The sequence below is a fragment of the Rutidosis leptorrhynchoides genome, chromosome 3 (genome assembly GCF_046630445.1).
Source record: "Rutidosis leptorrhynchoides isolate AG116_Rl617_1_P2 chromosome 3, CSIRO_AGI_Rlap_v1, whole genome shotgun sequence".
Taxonomy (NCBI): Eukaryota; Viridiplantae; Streptophyta; class Magnoliopsida; order Asterales; family Asteraceae; genus Rutidosis; species Rutidosis leptorrhynchoides.
The window spans coordinates 572,896,459-572,904,446 of record NC_092335.1 but is presented as its reverse complement, the minus strand read 5'-3'; the positions used below and the strand labels follow the sequence as shown (position 1 = coordinate 572,904,446).

General features: G+C 34.4%; 1 long non-coding RNA gene across 3 annotated transcripts; it reads right to left on the bottom strand.

Annotated features, from left to right (window-relative positions):
- Positions 1–3,155: 3,155 nt before the first annotated feature.
- Positions 3,156–7,302, bottom strand: LOC139898662 (uncharacterized). 3 transcript variants are annotated; one of them, XR_011777097.1, is made up of 4 exons: positions 5,670–7,302; positions 4,412–5,592; positions 3,897–3,977; positions 3,156–3,815 (listed from the first exon to the last, which is right to left on the bottom strand). It is a non-coding gene; the product is annotated as an uncharacterized lncRNA (long non-coding RNA). The 3 variants fall into 3 exon arrangements; XR_011777098.1 differs by having other exon boundaries at positions 3,156–3,457; positions 3,706–3,815; positions 4,412–7,295; XR_011777096.1 differs by having other exon boundaries at positions 4,412–7,293.
- Positions 7,303–7,988: the final 686 nt, after the last annotated feature.

Below are 7,988 nucleotides of genomic sequence, written 5' to 3'. Positions count from 1 at the left end.
GATGGAATTCAATGAGTTCATAAAACATGTCAATAAGTATAACATAGTTACAAAACCAACTTGTAATTGTTAAGAAAGCGGAAGCAAGATTATCAATAAAACAAGTTTATATGATTAACCATTTATAATGAATTCCATATAGTCATCAAGCCATGAATGTATGCTTACATAAAATAGCAAGGAAGTAAGATTATACCTCCTATATGATGAGTTAAGAGCTGAATTTGGACATCAGCAAGTTTGAAAAGATGATGATGAAAGCAAGCTCCAAAACTATGAAACTTCAAGAGATAATACCCCAAGCCAACCTCCAACACCTAGTACTTTAGTTAGGATTTAATTAGACACTTAATGTGAGCTTGAAAAAAAAAACTTGGAACCTCCTTTGATGTACAAAACCCCACGGTTTTGTGGACAGCAGTAGGAGCTGAAATCAGTTTTTTTTAAGCTTGGAAAATACTAGTTACACTTGAGAGAATAAGTCTTGCTTTGGTCCAAGAGTTCCCCCATGCTTATATGGACTTTTGTGTTCTTAAAAGTAACAATAACAAGGCATGCATATGAGTCTTGGAGACCCAAAATCTGCCACTATATATTATATATAACAATGTATTTACATATATATAAACTTGATATATATATATATATATATATATATATATATATATATATATATATATATATATATATATATATATATATATATATATATATATATATATATATATATATATATATATATATATATATATAAAACATGTATATTTTTTATGTTACTTTCATATTTTATAAACCTTTTATAAAATATAACACAATATAATCATTTAAAACTTATAAACAATTATATATAAATTATCCAAATAATTTATCTCAAGTGATAACATTTTAGAAAACCGATTTTCTAAAATCCAAGTGTCGCGTATTTACTTAATGATTTAATCGTTAAGCTTGAATACGTTTAGGGTGTCGGCAAGCTTGTTATTGGGTATGACCCGACTTGGATCATAACATATTAGCCACATTAAATTAATATGTCTCTCGGGCATACGAAAAACCTTCAATTGTGAGGAACGATGTATGTACGGCGATCAAGCAATTTTTCGTGAATGTCCAAATGTTAAATGAGCTAAACCATACTATCATTGCACTTTTGCCGAAAGTTCAAAGTCCTTCGAAAGTGAACGACTATCGTCCTATTTCATGCTGCAATGTCTTGTACAAATGTATAAGCAAAATTTTTAAGAATCGTATCACTTCTAGTTTGGAGGACATTGTAAACCAGAACCAATCTGCTTTCATTCCCGGTAGGAGGATCGCTGATAATATCCTCGTAACCCATGAATTGATGCGTAATTATCGCTTAGATTGAGGTGTTTCTAGATGCGCGTTTAAAGTTGATATCCAGAAGGCCAATGATACAGTTGATTGAGGTTTCCTGCGTGAGATTTTAACTAACTTTGGATTCCATAAAGTATGGTAAAATGAATTAGAAAGTGCGTAGAATCTACCTCCTTCTCTATTGCTATTAATGGAAACATTTATGGTTATTTTAAAGGGCAACAAGGGCTTAGGCAGGGTGATCTGATGTCCCCATCTATTCACTCTTGTCATGGAAGTTCTTTCCTTCATGCTCCAGAGGAATGCGCAACATGTTGATGATTTCAGGTTTCACCCTAGGTGCGAAAACTTAAAGCTTATTAACTTGTGTTTTGCTGATGATTAATATATTTTTTTGCATGCGGATATATCATCAGTTAAGGTTATTTTAGATGCTTTGGATGAATTCAAGAAGTGTTCTGGCCTTACTTTAAGCATTCCGAAAAGTACGGGGTTTTTTGTAAAAGTCTTTTATAGTATTAAATCGCAGATTTTAGCACTTATGCCTTTTGAAGAAGCGAACCGGTTCGATATCTAGGTGTAGCACTTATCTCTACTCGTTTGTTAAGCCGTGATTGTAAGCCGCTAGTTGAGATGGTGAAGAATCGTATTCAGGATTGGAAGAATAAGTTTATGCCGTTCGCTGGCAGAATGTAGTTAATCTCTTATGTTCTCGGGTCTATGGAGGTGTACTAGTAATCGGTGTATTTCTTCAGGATATTGTTATAAAAGATATCGAGAAGATGATGTGGGGTTTCCTTTGGTGTCAAGGAGAGATGAAAATAAGCAAAGCATAGGTGAAGTGGGATGATGTTTGTCGTCCGAAAGATGAACGGGGCATATGCATTAAAAGGATGGAATTTCGCGTAAATGGCTTCGCATCTGTGTCGTATCCTATCAAATAAGCAATCGTTAAGGGTTAGATGGATTCATTCGTATAGTATAATAGGAGCCTTTAGTACTTGGAGAAATATACCACAAGTTGTTTAGCAGTACACACACGTAAAAAAAATTCGTTTTCCACTCAGTCACAACAAATTTAAACTGTTCCACTTATCTTTAGGGCAACATCAAGTGAGGCAGTATGCTGCTTCGAACTGGTGTACTCTGAGAACAGACAGGAATTTTGCATAAGGGAGGGAATAGTGTTAAACGTAATCCCGATTCCACCATATTATTGTTTAAGATTTGCAGGTTTCAAATTGAAAGATACGGGATTCGAATTAGAAAAATTTCAACTATATACGATTTGATCGTTATTTTTTCCCATTCTTAATCTAATTATATGCTATGAATGTTTATAAGGCCATTCTCAACAGTATGCTCGTTCTGGTCATACAGCTACTCGCCCAGGAGGGCTTCGAGGAGGGCTCGAATGAGAGTAAAGGCGCCCCGCCGCCCTATCAAGCACCGCCCTGCATCATGTGGTGTTTTGACATATTTGCGGATGAGAGTTGAGTGTATTTTATGATTGTTTTTACGTATTTTGTATTACTCTGTATTGTTTATATTTGTTGTTTGTATATAAAAGTGGATGGATATGAGGTTGTTGAAAATGGGGTTTGAAAAGGAGGTTGAAAAATACGGTTTGAAGATGAGAAACAAAATAGATTAGGTTTTTGTTTATTTGTGTGCTCTAAACAATGATTATAAACTATCCGATCAGGCTTTTGTTCATTTGCTCCATGGGTTGTGACCATTTAATCAAAGGAAATTAATGAGTTCGTTTATATAAGAAAACTTAACACCTTGAACGAATATAAATTTCTATTGATATAAATTTCTATAAACGTTGTAAGTATTCACATATAACAAACGTATCCTTCATATGTGCATCAAAATTAAGGTTTCATGGCACAATCACACGAATGGACCTATTGATAAGAAAAATGTGAACTTGAATGTTCATCATACCTTTGTAGTAGAAACAGTTGATAGAACAACAGGGACATTCTTTGAAATCACTCAAAGAGCAAGGCCATCACTTTGCTTAACTGGCTCTATGTGACAGTTTTTTTATTCCATATTCGATGAATTGGTCTTTTGTCGATTGAACAACACCATGTATACCATTTACAACCTTTCATCGTGAAACAATAATTAAAATCATAATACAAAAAAAATTCACCGAGTTTAGGGATAACAAACTTTTCTGATTTATTATTAAACGGGTTACTGAAAGTAGACGAACTTCCAAGAGTTATCTTGACTAAACTGAGCTAGAACAATATCACACTTCTTTGGGTTAAATGCACCAGTCACCACTCACATGTAACAAACTTTGTCCATTTATCATTAAACGGGTCACTTAAAGTAAATGAAACTCACCAGTCACGGGTGCTTCTTTGATGTTTAATGAAGCAAGTTGTTGCTGGATGAATGCAACTTTCTGATCGAACATAAAACTTTCCTCCACATAGGACTTCGGTCACCACTGCCTGAAATCAATCATTTAGACTTTTATATCCAAAAGCATATGCATTTTAGATAAAACTCAAAAATAACAGTAATAAAGGAACCTTAAATTCTTCTTTTTATTTATTTAGTGCTGCACCATTACTAAATTCTTGTAATCTTATTCCTCCACAGTTCTCCCATATCTGCACTAACTCCACAATTAAAATTAGAGTAACAATATATTCTTTTATCATAAATATAATCACATTATGTATCATCATAAGTCTAAAGCTAAAAGCTACTATTTTTTGTTTTTTAATAGTATAGATTCATATTTGAAACTTGAATCTAACTTTACCTACACGTGTACATTAATGATGTACATATATATGTATTTGAGTATACTATTTTTCATCAATTCGACAACCATTGCAATTACTAAAATGAAATTATCAACTTAATACATAATTACGATTATGACTATTATTCAGCTAAGCATTTCTACATATGACTCGTTAACTTATAATCAATTAACAATAACTAATAATCAACCACTGATGCCTTCCTCGTTGGGTAACTCAGTTAACTGTTAGTATAAATAAAGGTATACAAATCGGAGCAAATACGAAAGGCGTACCAGTAGTTGATGACAAATGCTCGATAAAACTCTGTTTTGGTCTCTTCTGAAACAAACGATTCATTACCTTTTTCTACACGGCTAAAGAAATCAGTTAATATACTTGTACATACCGAACACCAATAGTTATACAGTTCCACATAACATACCCAACTAGAAATCAATAATCATACCATTTTCTTTTTAGTTGCGATCATAGTTCTACCTTTATCACTGCTGGAAAGGTTAATCAATAATAATAACAAAAGCAAACAAAATGTACAAAGTAAATAACGGACAATATTATCCCCGATTAAAGAGTTGGTGATTTATTTAATCAAAAGTTTCACAACTTATAAAAAGAGAAGTCAAGCTCAGATATGTAAAAAGCCGAGCAAGAGAACACGAACCGCCATGGCTGCAACCTGTAGGTTGCTCCGCCAAGATGCGGACGCATTCTTTCTCATCGCTCGGGGCCGAGTTCCCATGTGCTTATCATCACAGCCTTCCTTTTGTATAACCTGGGAACTGCAAGTAGCGTTAACGTAGTCATCAAGTGAAAACACCGCGTTGCAGATTCTGAAAAAGTGTATACTTTCAATCAATCAGCGACGCAGTTGCCATCTTGTGTGAGAATGGCTGAAAATTCTCGTGCAGCGTTTGTAATGTCCAAAGACAGCAGTAAAGCATCCCAAAAGCAACTAAAGGTTTCTTTGCAAATAATTGAATTTAGCTGCAACTTAAATGTTGCCTTGCAATTACATCAACCATCAACCATAAGCAAGAAAACATGATTGAGCATGGTTGCAACTTAAACGTTGCCCTGCCAATACGTCAAACATTTATATTTCATTGCAAAGGTCCTTGTCAGAATATCATGAGGATGACCTCATTCATATAAATAACGATAACTTGTAAAAAGTTTGCAAAAGACATGCCAGGACCATCACTACAGTAATTCCCCAATACAAGTACTAACTTTCTCAATTAGTATATTTAGATAATTCAACAACAGTAAAGTTTGCGAAAAATAACCAAAGGTTGGATCATAAATGAACAAGTATAGCTGCAACATAAATGTTGCCTTGCCAATACATGAACCTTGGAAAAAAAACATGCTTGAATCATTTATTCATTACTGCTACTTATAAGTTTCACGATAATAAACAGACAACGCTGTCCATGAATAGCAGGATGTCATTCTGTCGTTAATGAAAGATTTATGAGCCAGTAAGTTTTCAATAACCAAAATAAAAAAGGAAAGATGGAACTTACTAACATTAGACGTCTGCTACAACAATGATGGGCCAAAAATCGCAACCAAATCCAACCAGTCAACCTGCACTGCTGCACAAATCAGATAAATAAGAGGCAACTAAAAAACCCTAAACTTCATTTCTGTTGTAAATTTAGTATAATTTTGGGTTTTAATCTACACTTGTAAATGGGTTTGGAGGTACGGAGTGTACACCCATTAAGTGATAGATTACCCGAACCCAAAAGTGGTTTTCCATTATTTACTATCATGACTTGGTCTACCTAAAATTTGACTAAGTGTTTTCAGTACTAAGTTTTCTTAGTAAGCTGAAATTTGGCTAAGTGTTTTATGCTGGTTGTTCTGCATTGCTGGTCCTTGTACTGGTTGTTCTGCATTGCTGGTCCTTGTGCTGGTTGTTTTGCGCAGCTGGTCCCTGTGCTGGTTGTTTTGCGCAGCTGGTCCCTGTGCTGGTTGTTTTGCGCAGCTGGTCCCTGTGCTAGTTGTTCTGCGCAGCTGGTCCCTGTGCTGGTTGTTCTGCGCAGCTGGTCCTGTTTGCTGGTTCCTCTGCGCTGCTGGTCCTGTATGCTGACTTTTGCGCTGCTGGTCCTGTTTGCTGATTTTTGCGCTGCTGGTCCTTTTGCAGTGCTGGTTCTTAAGAGACAGCAGTAAGAAAACACTTAACACAATTTTGAGTGATTACGGAAGAATTATTCTTGCACCCACTTTTGCTTTAGTGGTTGAAGGAATAATACTTGTTTATTATAAAGTGATCACTCATGCTTTGATAGTTGTAAAATATAATATTTGTTTATTGTAAAAGTAACAACTTTTACTTTAATGATGGAAGTGATAATATTTGTTTATAGAAATATTCTTCCTGTAACCACTTTTGAATATTATAGAAGATACTTTTATTAATCAATCGGCCAATTGATTTTAATAAAAGACTCTTTCATGATTAAGGGTGTATATAAATATATTAACCAATATGCATGAGAAAAATACACAAGTTACGAACACCAAAATATTCTTCTGCAAAAGGAATTCTTGTTTCTGCCAAAACAAGAATTTAATCTCTGTCTTATCCCAAAGTGATATTCGTGTAACCCAGGCTATAAGGGTCGAATAATTACTTTCGGAAAGTGATACCACGATTCAGTGATTTATCCGGCTATCGATTATTTTACCCTACACGAAAGAATTTAATAAAACCTCCAACAATTTCTTCTTTTAATCAGCAAGCTGCAAACGCAATGGAAAAAGGGGAAGCCGTAATAACAACAGTTAGGAGATTGAAACCCAAAAGGGATCGTAAATGTTTTTATTTTGGCGGGAAAACGCTCGAAGAAGTAATATATAACAATTATCGTGTTTTTCGAGCGTATTTTGAGGTTTTAGCTATTGGGGTTTAGATATTAGGGTTTATAGGGTTTAGATATTAGGGTTTAGAAATTTAGGGTTTAGGGTTTAGATTTAGGATTTAGATTGAGTTTTAACACGAAGGTTTAGAGTTTAGGGTTTAGGGTTTAGGGTTTGGTTCATAAACCCAAAACACCAAACCCTAAACCCTAAACCCTAAATCGGGCTAAATTTTACTTCACAAAACATGGAAAAAAAACGTTCATATTCTCCACGAACAATATTATCTTGAATGTTATTTTTGTCGATCGTTTTCCCGCCTAAAGAATAACATTCATCACGAAGTGTCTCTTCTAAAAAAGTTTTTGCTTCCCCGCTTCCCCCGATTGGTTACTTCCCTCGTATCAGCAATAGAGAAGTATATATATATATATATATATATATATATATATATATATATATATATATAGGTTTGTTAACAAAATAGAGAAGGATACCAGCAATAATACCTAATTGAGATACCGATTTCGACTTCGTTACACCAATTTCGCCACAACTAAGCAACTCATATCGCAAAAGAAAAAAAATGATAAACCTCAAATTTTTACAAGCAGCAAAAAGGAAATTAACAACAATATGTAAATTGATATGATAGAGGATTATAGTTGCCTAAATGAGACAATCGCCTCACTGGACGATGGACATCGCACAATCACCAGACCCTAATTGGTAAAATAGCGGACAGAAAAATAAGAAGAGGATAAACACATTAAGGGTGGGTAGAGTTAGTGGATGGAGGGTACTACTGTAACTTTGCATGATATATATCCACTTAAAGTCACCTGATTGGTTATTTGTTTTTAAAAAAAGGGAAAAATATCGCAAAAATACATGTCGGACGAGCGCTACAGTGATTCCCCCAATATCAATACTGACTTTCTCAATTAGTATATAGGGATAATTTGTTTTTAAAAAAGGGGA